This window comes from Oncorhynchus masou, chromosome 23, assembly GCF_036934945.1.
Source record: "Oncorhynchus masou masou isolate Uvic2021 chromosome 23, UVic_Omas_1.1, whole genome shotgun sequence".
NCBI lineage: Eukaryota > Metazoa > Chordata > Actinopteri > Salmoniformes > Salmonidae > Oncorhynchus > Oncorhynchus masou.
Window position 1 is genome coordinate 44156722 of NC_088234.1, and position 13901 is coordinate 44170622.

A 13901-nucleotide genomic window follows, 5' to 3' on the forward strand; every position below is an offset into this window, starting at 1 on the left:
TTTTTTACAATTCCTAACATTTAATCCTAGTAAAACTTCCCTGTTTTAGGTCAGTTATGATATGCATACGATATACGTTCATCTCTAGGAGATAGAATGCATCTCCTTCCTGAGTGGTAATACGGCTGCATGGTCTCATATTGTTTGTTCAGATGAACGTGGTACCTTCAGGCGTTTTGAAATTTCTCCCCAGGATGAAACAATTGGAGACAATTTTTTTTAGGTCTTGGCTGATTTATTTTGATTTTCCCATGATGTCAAGCAAAGAAACACTGAGTTTGAATATAGGCCTTGAAACACATCCACAGGTATACCTCCAATTGACTCAAATTATGTCATTTAGCCTATCAGAAGCTTCTAAAGCCATGACATAATTTTCTGGAATTTTCCCAACTGGAATTGTGATACAGTGAAATAATCTGTCTGTAAAAAAATGTTGGAAAAATGACTTGTGTCATGCACAAAGTAGATGTCCTAACCGATGTGCCAAAACTAGTTTTAATGATTCCAACCTAAGTATGTAAACTTCCGACTACAACTGTATATACATGTATATACGTAGACTACCGTTCAAAAGTTTGGGGTCACTTAGAAATGTCCTTGTTTTTTTTAAAGAAAAGCAAAAACAATGTCAATTTAAAATAACAAAATTGTTGTTGTAAATGACTATCGCAGCTGGAAACGGCTGATTTTTAATGGAATGTCTACATAGGCGTACAGAGGTTTTCTTTCAGAAACAAGGACATTTCTAAGTAACCCCAAACTTTTGAACAGTAGTGTGTATATATAAACATTCATACATATACACATACATATACACATACACACTTTTTTTTAGAATACACCTTCCTTTATTATTCCCTGCAAACCCTACCACCACTCCCAAAATTGGAGTAGACTAATAAACAATAACACTTCTACTTCCGGCTTATAAATATGTCGTTTCTTTGGCATCATTAAACTGAAGATTAATCTTTATCAAATAACTCTATTATTACGCAATTAAACTGATTAATCATGTAACTGTAATTAACTAGGAAGTCGGGGCACCAAGGAAAATATTCCGATTACGAAGTTATAATTTTCTTAATATAACTTTCAGATATTTTTAATATCTGATCCCTTAAGTCTTCTGATTAATGACGTATTCTTTACCTCACGTTAGTCTCAATCCAAACATTGTAAATTGTTGGTTATCTGCACAAACCCTGTCTTCACTATGAGTCATCCATACATCAATTGTCTTAAGATAATTTATTTACTAAGTAATTCACAGAAATGCATAAACAAACAGTATATAGTTACAAGGAAATAACAGAGTTTCCCTAGTGGGATAAACCGGTATCGCGGCTTGGTGGACGAAAAGGGAAGTGGCGGTCAACTGAGATGAGACACTACAAAGTTGATAATTATAACATTTGAAATGCTAATCCTTTGCACATGAACGCTCACTCATTCGGGAATAATTGCAATCAATATATATATTTACACTCAGTGTCGTCGGGATCTCTGTTGAAAAGTTTGTTTCTGTTGGAGATTTTGTCTGCTCTCTCTCCGTCGGTATATTTCGGCGGTTGTCGGTCTTCGCGTTCAATGATACCGAATTCCTAGCGGCAGACTAGTAATTAATGTCAAAGACTTGTTCTTATTCTGTCGGTATCGATAGTCTAAGAGTTTAACCACGTGGGATGGTTAAAAGATTCAGCAGTCTGGTCTCAAAACTTGGCCCTCTCGTTATCGAGGTAAACTGGTCTGCAACCTTTGTCCTCTCGTAATTGTGAGAAACATGGTCTGGTGACCCACCTGGGGTTTTTATTCGGAACATCAAAAAGGGCTGTCTCATGATGCCCGGTCCTGTCTGTGCCCCTGGGGGCGTGCCAAGGACTTTTTAGGGTATTGGAGTGTCCTTCATTAAACAGTACAAAATCACATTACACAATTTCACAAACAGTTCCATCCTCACTCATTCATTTTATACAACAATTAGATGTAAGCCTCATTACTGAGGCAATTAGCGTTATAAATAGCGTTATGGTAATGTGGCCGTATTGTCTCTCATGAGTTTCACAAAATTGTACCAAACGGACCAGTTCATAGCTGGATTCTTCACCGATCTTTTATACCTTCTCCAGAACATAAATGTTGTTCGGTTCTCCAGTTCTGTTGAGGTGTAAGAAATTCCTTTGTTCTCTCTATGAAACTCACTCTCTCTCTATATACTGTGGCCATGAGGAGATAATCTCCTCCAGGAATGTACGACCTGAGGTCACAGCAGCGGAGTGTAGGAGACAGAGAGAGGGGGATGGTGCTCGCTGTACCCAAAGAGGGCAACGTCATGACACATACTACACACATTTTAAAGACACAATCTATTTTACAGTAGTTATATTTTGTTTTTAGTGCTGGCCTTCCTCTATTTCTGATGTTCATCCAGTTTGATTTCTATTTGATATATATTTGTAACAGTTTTAACAGGGGCGGCAGTGTAGCCTAGTGGTTAGAGCATTGGACTAGTAACCGAAAGGTTGCAAGTTCAAATCCCAGACCTGACAAGGTACAAAATCTGTCATTCTGCTCCTGAACAGGCAGTTAACCCAGTGTTTCTAGGCCGTCATTGAAAATAACACTTTGTTCTTAACTGGTTTGCCTAGTAAAATAAATCAAAATTTCATAAATGTTCTGAACCTATATACATTTTACAGACCTCGTATGTTTTACATTGGTTATCTTGTTATTAGTCCCACCCTTCAGCTTCATTCAACCCCTCCCATCTATCTCTTAACACCATCCATATTGAATTTCTATTTGCCATATATTTTTTAACTGTGCTGTGATGCTTCACAAAAGTAAATTAAAGACAAACATTTTTGCTAAAATAATTATATTATTGGTGGATTGGCTATGACTTTTCAAATCACCCAGTATTGCTATCTGCAGCGTTAGTTCTAGGTAAATGTTGCAATTCTTCAGCCATTCCTGGACCTGTGACCAAAACCAAGCTACCAATGTTGGTCTATAACCTCTTGAAACTCCCCATCCCGGATCCGGGATCGTGAATAAAGCCTCAGGCTCATTAGCATAACGCAACGTTAACGATTTCTGAAAATCGCAAATAAAATGAAAATAATGCACCTACTCTCAAGCTTAGCCTTTTCTTAACAACACTGTCATCTCAGATTTTCAAAATATGCTTTTGAACCATAGCAATTCACTAATTTGTGTAAGAGTATGCTAAGCTAGCTTAGCATTTTGAGTAGCATTTAGCACGCAACATTTTCACAAAAACCAGATAACCAAATAAATAAAATCATTTACCTTTGAAGAGCTTCGGATGTTTTCAATGAGGAGACTCTCAGTTACATAGCAAATGTGCAGTTTTTCCTGAAAGCGTCTTTGTGTAGGAGAAATCGCTCCATTTTGTACATCACATTTGGCTACCGAAACGAACCGAAAATTCAGTCACCAACAACGTCAAACTTTTTCCGAATTAACTCCATAATATCGACCGAAACATGGCAAACGTTGTTTGGAATCAATCCTCAAGGTGTTTTTTCACATATCTCTTCATTGATATATCGTTCGTGGAAGCCTGCTTTCTTCTCTGAATTCCATGGAAAAATACTTGCAGCTGAGTTTTGCGCACCAATTTCGGCGCAGGACACCGGGCGGACACCTGGTAAATGTGGTCTCTTATGTTCAATCTTCCAATGATATGCCTACAAATATGTCACAATGCTGCAGACACCTTGGGGAAGACAGAAAGGGCAGACTCATTCCTCTCGCATTCTCAGCCATATAAGGAGACAATGGAAAACGGAGCCTCAAAAATCCTGCTCATTTCCTGGATGCTGTTTCATCTTGGTTTTGCCTGTAGCTCACGTTCTAGGGCACGCACAGAGAATATCTTTGCAGTTCTGGACACGTCAGAGTGTTTTCTTTCCAAAGCTACCAATTATATGCATAGTCGAGCATCTTTTTCTGACAAAATATCTTGTTTAAAACGGGAACGTTTTTCATCCAAAAATGAAATAGCGCCCCCAGAGTTTCAAGAGGTTAATGCAGGGTCGACAGAAAAGTTCCTTACATTTTCCGCCTTTCACTTGCCTCTTCCATTTTTGTGGTAATGCTGCAATTAGTTGGTTGTAATTTTGGGTAGAGCAGACATTTCCATATGTCTGTGTTAGCTGCATGTGTGACATAACTCCACCAGTCCTATTTAGGATATCATTTACAAAGATTATATATTTTCTAAATGTTATAAAATATATATATATATTTTTGTTGTTGATCAATTAGTATATTTGAGTTTAACCACAATATTTGTTGTATTATTTGTTCTGTCTTTTCAGGTGGATTAAACTGAAATTGTAACCAACTTTCTATGGCTTGTTTAAAAAATAAGGATATTTTGGAGATGATTTTGTTTTCAAATAACCGAACGTGAGCAGTTGCAATCTGAATAAAGAGAAAAAGGCCATTCTTGAACATGGGGTGAGACATTCTTACAAAAAGTGGTTCTCTAGTAAATTAGTATGACTGATGCCTTTAGTGAGAGGTCTAACGCTTTAATATTTAATCATTTCTGTCCTCCGAATTCATATTCATTATATAAATAGGCCCTTTTAATTTTGTCTGGCTTGCAATTCCAGATAAAATTTAATATTTTTTTGCTCATATAATTTAAAAAGCAGGTTGCTATGTGTAGGCAAAACCATAAGCAAATAGGTAAACTGTGATGTGACTAAAGAGTTAAATCAGGGTGTTTTTTTCCACAAATAGACAAGATATTGCTACCATGGAAAGGAAAATACATATCTATTTTTGCTAACTTTCTATGAACATTTATTGAAGTGAGGTCATTTCTTTCTTTCGGGATTTGTATACCGAGTATGTCTACATACCCGTCAGACCATTTTATTGGTAAACTACATGGTAATGTAAAAATTGCATTTTTTTGTGATCCAATATGTATTGTAGTACACATATCATAATTTGGTTTTAATCCAGAGAGGTTAGAAAAAGTATCTAGATCCTCCATAAGGCTGTGGAGGGATTCTAATTGTGGATTTAAAAGAAAATATGAATCATCAGCGTACAATGACACCTTTGCTTTTAAGCCATGGATTTATAATCCCTTAATATGATTGTTGGATCTCATTTTAACAGCTAACATTTCGATGGCAATAATAAATAGACATGTCGATAGTGGACAACCTTGTTTTACTCCTCTTTTGACAGTTTAAAACTTTGAGATGTAGCCATTATTTACTATTTTACACCTATGGTTACTATACATAACTTTAACCCATTTTATAAGAGATTCTCCAAACTTTAAATATTTGAGGCATTTATATATATAAACTCCAGTTGTACTTTATCAAAAGCCTTTTTAAAGTCAGCTATGAAAAACAGGCCTGGTTTCCCAGATATTTAAGAGTGTTATATTGTTTCCAGTACTTGTCTTATTATCTCCAATGTATCGTCCATGTAAAAAACCTGTCTGATTAGGATTAATAATATCTGACAGAACCTTTTTAATTCTATGTGCTAAGCATTTAGCTAGAATTTTTGCATGGCAACACTGAAGTGTAAGAGGCCTCCAATTTTTTAAATGGATCTTTATATCATTTGGATCCGGTTTCAGTAATAATGAAATCAGACCTTCTTGTTGAGTGTCTGATAATCTACTATTTAATAGGAGTGGTTAAAACATGCTAATAATGGATCTCTGAATATATCAAAAAAAGTTTGGTATACCTCCACTGGTAATATGGCCTTCACATGTGTCTTTCTGTACAGATGTTGATTTTACTGTGTTAATAGGGAAAAAATCCATACAATTAGCTTCGGTTAGTGGAGATGGAGGAGTCTGAAACAAAAACATATGCTTAAAGTACTTCCTCTTTCAAAATATTGTTTGGTGAATCATTTGTGACTACAATTTGTAACACATTTCAGTAAAACATGTTTGGTAGCATTTCTATGTTGAATATTGAAAAATAATTTTGTGCATTTTTCCCAATATTCCATCCAATTCACTTTGTTTATTATATATTACACTGGATCTTTCTTGAATAAGTTCCTCCGTTTCTTTTTGTTTTTTCTCCAACTTGCTCTGAGCCTCTATGGCACAGTTCCTATTGCTATCTATCTGTACTGTTAGTCCTTCAATTTCCTTTGTTAATATGGACTATTTTGACCTAAATTGCTTTTGTTTTATAGATGAGCAATGAATTGTATGGCCTCGAAAGGCACATTTAAAAGTGTTCCATACAATAAGGGAATCTGCTGTACCTATGTTATGTCGGAAAAAGTCTGTTTATAAGTTCTTCTTTCCTAGTTAAGAACAAGTTATCATCCAATAGGCTTTGATTACATTTCTAATATCCTCGCCCACGTGAAAATTCTGTAATATATATGCCAATTATGTGATGGTCCGACCGCATTCTATCCCCTATCAACACTTTTTAAACTTTTGGTGCCAGAGAGAATGACATAAGAATGTAATGAAGATGACTAGCTTGATGAAGCCTCCGCCATGTACAGTATATCTCACTAGGTCAGTGTATTTAAGCCTCCATATATCCACTAATTCCAATATATCCATGACATTCATGATTTCCTTAAGTGCCTGAGGGTGATAGTTTGTAGTGTGATTTCCTTTATGGTCCATAGAGGTATTTAAAACCGTTATGTAATCTCCCACCATAATAATAGAGTCTTGTGTTGCTTGTAGGGTTGATAAATTCTTATATATATTTTCAAAGAAGCTTGGATCATCATTATTTGGACCGTATAGGTTAATGAGCCATGTCTGGTTATGGTCCAATAACATATTTAAAATCATCCATCAACCTTGAGGATCTGGTTGGACAATTTGCACATTTGGATCAAAATTACTGTTAATTAATATCATCACCCCTTTTGAATTTCTTTGCCCAAGGGAGAAATATATTTCACCTCCCTCAGTCCTTTTTCCACAAAACTTCATCTAAAATTGTTGAATGAGTTTCCTGTAAACAGTAGATATTATATTCCTTCTCTTTTAGCAAGGTAATTACTGATCATATTTTATTATCTGCTAAGCCATTTCAATTATAACTGGCTAAACTTATTTCAGCAATTACCATAATGAGACACAAGTTTCAATTATATTTATCACAATATATGTTTGTAAACTTACCATTAAAAAATAACATGATGATTGAGTGTCCGTACCATGATATTTGCATTTGTAGCCAATGTGTAATGGCTAGCTAGTTAGCGAGGGTGCGCGCTAATAGCGTTTCGATCGGTGGCGTCACTCGCTCTGAGACCTTGAAGTAGTGGTTCCCCTTGCTCTGCAAGGGCCGTGGCTTTTGTGGAGCGATGGGTAACGATGCTTCGTGGGTGTCAGTTGTTGATGTGTGCAGAGGGTCCCTGGTTCGAGCACAGCGAGGGGACGGACTAAAGTTATACTGTTAAACATTGCTACTAAGTAAACCTCCAATTGGTCCCCACTCTCCCCACGCTAAAACCCTTACTCATCCTGAGTTGGGTTGTCATGCCAATGACCGGCAGACCACCCCCGAACCCACCGTATCCCATGGCCCTGAAGAGACCGGGACCCACCCTTCAAAAAGTGCCACCCACAGAACAGAAGCAGATCAACCGTCAAAAGCATTTCCATCGCCCTCACCTTGATTTCGTATTATATATAGCTATTAAAAATAATATATTATAAAAATCCTGTTTATCTTAATTTCCATAATTAGCTATTCATATTTGTAGTAATGTAGGCAGTTTATGCAAAGGATTGTTATCTCTTACCAGCATTGCCATTACAAAAATTACATTTTGGCAAGCAATTATTATTTTAGCAAACAATTTGTTATTCATCCTATATTGTCCCTAACGTCTTTTACTCCCTCACAACAGTTGTGGGATACACACAAACACTTACATACTAATACACACTCAACCCTTTTCGCCCACAAACAACCCTACACTCAGATGCTCAACAGTTGCACCATCCCAGAACCCAACTCAGGAAAGGTCTTGATTTACGAAAGCATATACAGTTGCAGCTGTATGAGAAGGCCTGCAAAAATGGGGAGATTTGATTAACCATTGTCACATCCTAGGTGATGGAGATCAGATATACCCCCTTCCCCTGAAACGCCCACACTGTTGTGACCGTATTCCCAAGCATCTCCTTGCAGTCAGACCTTTGATGATTTTGTGCCACCAGGGCCACAATAATATGCCCCCTCTCTGAATATCTGAGTGTGACCCCCCACCCTGGTTACTGCAGCTAGTGTTGCCAGCACTGCCACTGCCTGGGTGGGGGCACCCCACCGGAATCCCCTCTGGCTAGGTACAAGGTCGTCAAGGTTCTCATTAGCAGCTTTGAGAATTTCCTTGTGTATTATGTTCCCCCATCAGGGGGCTCGGGCTTTGTAGGACCAACCCTGCCAGGCAGGCTCAGAATCTTGAGGAGGCGGTGCTTCTCTAGTAGGTCTCTGACCACATACAGTGGGGCAAAAAAGTATTTAGTCAGCCACCAATTGTGCAAGTTCTCCCACTTTAAAAGGTGAGAGAGGCCTGTAATTTTTTAATGACAGACGAAATTTGGAGAAAAAAAATCCAGAAAATCTCATTGTAGGATTTTTAATGAATTGATTTGCAAATTATGGTGGAAAATAAATATCTTTATAATATAATTATTTATAATATAATAATATAATAAGTCTCTTTTAGCTTGTTTGTGTCTTTCTCCAATGTCGCAGATTTTTCGTCACTCATCTCGAGGCCTTCAACTCTTTTATATCCTCTCTGACTAGTTCAAGTATGTCCAGTTTGTCATTTATTGATTTTAACAGATTGGTTTCGATCTTTACCATTTCCGGTGGTGAAAATATTATATTGTCTGGGTCTATTGAGGAGTCACATTTTCGTTTTGAGATAGGTTCCCCTGTTTTGCTCTCCATCATGTTTGCGTGATGCTTTTGTAATATTTGTCGATAAATCTCTCTAGTCTTACAATTTGTTTTGTGTTGTTATCCAGATTGAAGGTTAATACTCACCAGTTTGTGAAGTGCTAATATTTATTCTAACTTACCGATATTTAATATTACATGTTTATCTTGAAGTGATCTACACTGCTGTGTTCAGTACGCCATCTTGATCTAGGAAGGGACTTGGTGGTTCCAAACTTCTTCCATTTAAGAATAATGGAGGCCACTGTGTTCTTGGGGAGCTTAAATGCTGAATAGATGTTTTGGTACCCTTCCCCAGATCTGTGCCTTGACACAATCCTGTCTTGGAGCTCTAAGGACAATTCCTTCGACATATTGGCTTGGTTTGCGCTCTGAAAACTGTGGCCGGCTGCGACAGAGCCTGGGCGCGAACCCAGAGACTCTGGTGGCACACTGCGCCACCCAGGAGGCCCTTAATTCTTATTTACAGATGGCTTACAAGTTTGTTATTAACGTACATGAAAGTTAAAAAAACGCATTTTGCTAAAAATAAAAGTTAAAATTCCTCTCCTGTGAAGTAGTGATGCGCAACACACGCCTAGTTTCCTGAAATGAGTCACATTTTCCAGCTGGTGATTGTCAAGCAAACTGCCGGTCTCACGGTATTTGACCGTTAATTAACATAAACACATTTAGCATCTCCTGGCTTCCCCACACAGCCTACAAGCCACTGATGCAGACCGTTGGAACATCTACATTTTAAAAAGTCTAATAAATCCATTTAATATATCCTACACCATCACAATAAATCCATAATTTATTTTCGACAGGTCTAAAGAAACATGATATGAAGAAAATGTGGTATATTTCAGAAGAACAGAATAGCATACTCTTGAGTTGTCCTTATGTTAGGCCTTGATCTGGCTATGCCAAATGGCTGTGGGCTACACTAGTTCATTTAGCAGACAAGATTTGCTTAGAATTCTGTGGCATTATTTCATATTATTTATAGTATGAAGAATACAATTGAGCATAGCTGAATAAAATAGAAAGGATGTTTTCTCCAACCGATTTCTGAGGGAGTGCGCACAGCACTATTCTGTGTTGAGCTGTTAATTAACAAAGAAACAGGTCCTCCTATATGCTTAATTAAGAGTTATTTATGTAACTTTAGTTGTGATACAAACATTTGGCTATATGTTTCGATATTTAATACATTCTAAGGCTGCATGATGCAACTCTAATGTTGATTTGAAGTAGCATGAAAAGCATGAGCTCTGCTTTGTTTCTTGCACAGACTGCACACACTTCATCAGTCTCTCATTCACAATTTGACAAGCACTTGATAATGCCTCGAATTTCCCGGCGGTATCCCCCTAGTGTGGCTGTAATGTCCCCTAAAAAAATCTGCACCTTTTGCGGACAGTGGCCATTGTGCTCTTTGGGTTAAATACAATAATTATAATTCCCTTCTCCTGGCTGCGTGCTCCGAAGCACCTCTCACTCACATGGCTCTCTCAGATATTTCAATTATTATTAGCCAATGCCCGTCACGTGATTTGGTTATTCTCACAGACATCTATCTCAGCTCCGAAGTCGGCTACGAATGAAGACAGACACATCGGGGATGGACCTGCGCTCGACCTTCTTATCAAATTCCGAGGTAATATATTGAAGATTTTTGAAGAAATGGGGTGGAAGGTAGCCTAGCGGTTAGAATGTTGGGCCAGTAATCAAAATGTCACTGGTTCAAATCTCCAAGCCAACTAGGTGACGAATCTGCTGATGTGCCCTTGAGCAAGGCACTTAACGCTAATTGCTCCTGGAAGTCGTTCTGGATAAGAGCGTCTGCTAAATGACAAAAATGTGACTGTCCAAATTTACTTTTCATCAGCCAACAACATTAATAGGCATAACAAACAGCAAAAGCACTAGCCTATGTCAATCTACTATCCCCCATAGTACAAACGTTGACCTATTCTATTGGTCACCTTGTCCTTCTGTGCAAGAAATAAATATTCCAGTCTTGGACATTTGTGGGATGCGATAGATCCCAAATGAATACCGCTACTCGCAACAGCATTTTTTTTTAAAGCAATGAGGCTGATACAACAGATCAGAACGTTTATCTTAAAATATTGCTAAACTATGAGGCTATTTCTTCACATAAGCGCAGCAATGTGGACACGGCAGTAGGCTATAAGTGCGAATGTTCCAAAATTCTATCAATTAGCGGGAAAACACCATTCTCAAAAGTGACCGCAAATGTGGTTTTGCATGTAATGCTTTATTATAAAGGTGCATTTTTATGGTGAAAATGATCTTCCCCAAACTTGAAACTCAAGCACTGCCTATGTATGCCAGTTATGTTCTACACCGGTTGTAAAGCAGATGTGCTTAATCTTAAATTATTTGGCCACTTTAGTTGTGATGCAAACCTTATCAAAACATATAGGCCTATTTGCTAGACCACATGAGGTGAGGGACTATGATTTGAAAAAGTAGCAAAAAAAAGGAATGAGCTGTTTCTTGCCTTACTGCACACAAGCTGGGCATTGTTCACAAGTGATAATACATCATTCACAAGTGATAGGCTAATATTGTTACCCATCAGATTTTTCTTGATTTAATCTTGCCTTTACATATACTAAATAATATATGTGTGAAATTAGTTTTGATTTTGAAAGGACCATTATCATGATCCTGTCTCAGAACAGGAGCAGGGGAAAAATTACGTCATCTATGCACTTAAATGGTGAATGGAGGACGCTTTTCCCTGTGGTACATTTTCATGCCAGTCAGGTAGGCTATACTGTTGTAAAGCGAAGCAATATGCTTAATATTAGGAAAGTTGAGAGATAAATATAGTAAGCCTAGTCTATAGAAAGCTGATGGGATCCTCCTCTTTTTAATAGAGGCCATCAAAACTCTGTTTTCTCACGCAATTGCATAGTGTATAGAATTGTTGCACAACATGAGCTCATGGGCTCTCATGAAGTGTTTGATTAGATTTTCCATTACATTTGCATTGATGTCAGAGTGACTAGAGTGACAATAGAGTGCTGAGTACTCGGCAGTTAGCAAGTTTGGTAGGCTACTAATGACCATTAGCAGCATCGAGCTTGGAGAAGCCTCGTGACCGTGACTAAACTCATGACTCGTGACTGCCGGTGTGGAGGTTATATGGTCTCCGTAACAACCCTATCAGTGGTAAGGATTCAATCCATGGTGCTGAATGGAAAGCTCTGCTGTTGAGAAAGTTTTATGTAGGCCCTAACAGTTTGTTGGCAAAGTTATAGTACAATTCATGTATTGTTTAGTGTTGCCCCACCACTGCAGCCACCCAAGGCATAGACTGTTCTCTTTACTACTGCATGGCAAGCGGTACCAGTACACCAAGTCTAGAACCAAAAAAACCCTGAGCAGCTTCTACCCCCAAGCCATAAACAAGACTGCTAAATAGCACACTGGACTCTACCCCCCCCCCCCCCACACACACACACACACACACACACACACACACACACATACTGACATTGACACCCCAACCAACCAACCAACAAACACACACGCACACACACTTAATACGCCCACACACACATAATATGTGCACACATGCCCTACTGATGCCATACACAAACTCACAAACACACATTCACCCCATATGCTGCTGCTACTGTCTATCTATCCTGTTGCCTAGTCACTTTACCTCCACCTACAGTGCCTCTAGAAAGTACCCCTGGACTTATTCCACATTTTGTTATTACAGCCTGAATTCAAAATGGATGTAATATATTTATTTATTTACACACAATACCCAACGATGACAAGGTGAAACCATGTTTTTAGAAATGTTAGCACATTTATTGAAAATGAGAATGAATAAATATCTAATTTACATAAGTATTCACATAACACCATAACACCAATACATGCTAGAATTGCCTTTGGCAGCGATTACAGCTGTAAGTCTCTAAGAGCTTTGCACACCGGGATTGTACAATATTGGCACATTATTCTTTAAAAAATTATTCAAGCTCTGTCAAGTCAGTTGTTGATCATTGATAAACATCCATGTTCAAGTCTTGCTAAAGATTAGCAAGCCGATTTAAGTCAAAACTGTAACTTGGGCACCAAATAACTTTTAACAAGGCTCACCTGTTAATTGAAATGCATTCTAGGTGACTACCCCATGAAGCTGGTTGAGAGAACCAAGAGTGTGCAAAGCTGTCATCAAGGCAAAGGGTGGCTACTTTGAAGAATCTCAAATATAAAATATATTTAGATTTGTATCCCACTGTTTTGGTTACTACATGATTCCATATGTGTTATTTCATAGTTGTGATGTCTTCACTATTATTCTACAATGTAGAAAATAGTAAAAATAACGAAAAACCATTGAATAAATAGGTGTGTCCAAACTGGTACTGTATATATCAAAAAATATATATATATTTAACTCTGAATTGTTGGAAAAAAAAAACATAAGTAAGCATTTCACAGTTAGAGAAGAACCCTTACGTTTTACGTAGCATATTACTTGTAGGTTTTTATTCCCAACTTAAAGGAGGGTAGCTCTCCAGAAAACAGTTAGAGAGCCATGCTCTAGTGCCTTTTCTAAGTATACATTCCTATCAACGTTGTACAATGGCACTGAGATATCTGATTCTGAGAGATTAACTCTGCTTCCATTAATGCCAAATAGATGTCATAATCAAACTCCTGCTTGTTGATCTGACTCCTCCCTCACTCCTGAACCACTTATGTTTTCAAATGTTATTTCACTTGTCGAGCTCACAGCTCCACATTTCTTCACAAGTCCAGCACTCAACAGAGATACACACCACGTGGCTCTCACATGTCATCTGCACGCAACCGGGCCTTCAGTACTAGGAAGGAAAGAACAGTAGGGAAAAGGGAGAGAGCTGATTCTGCGTGCCTGTC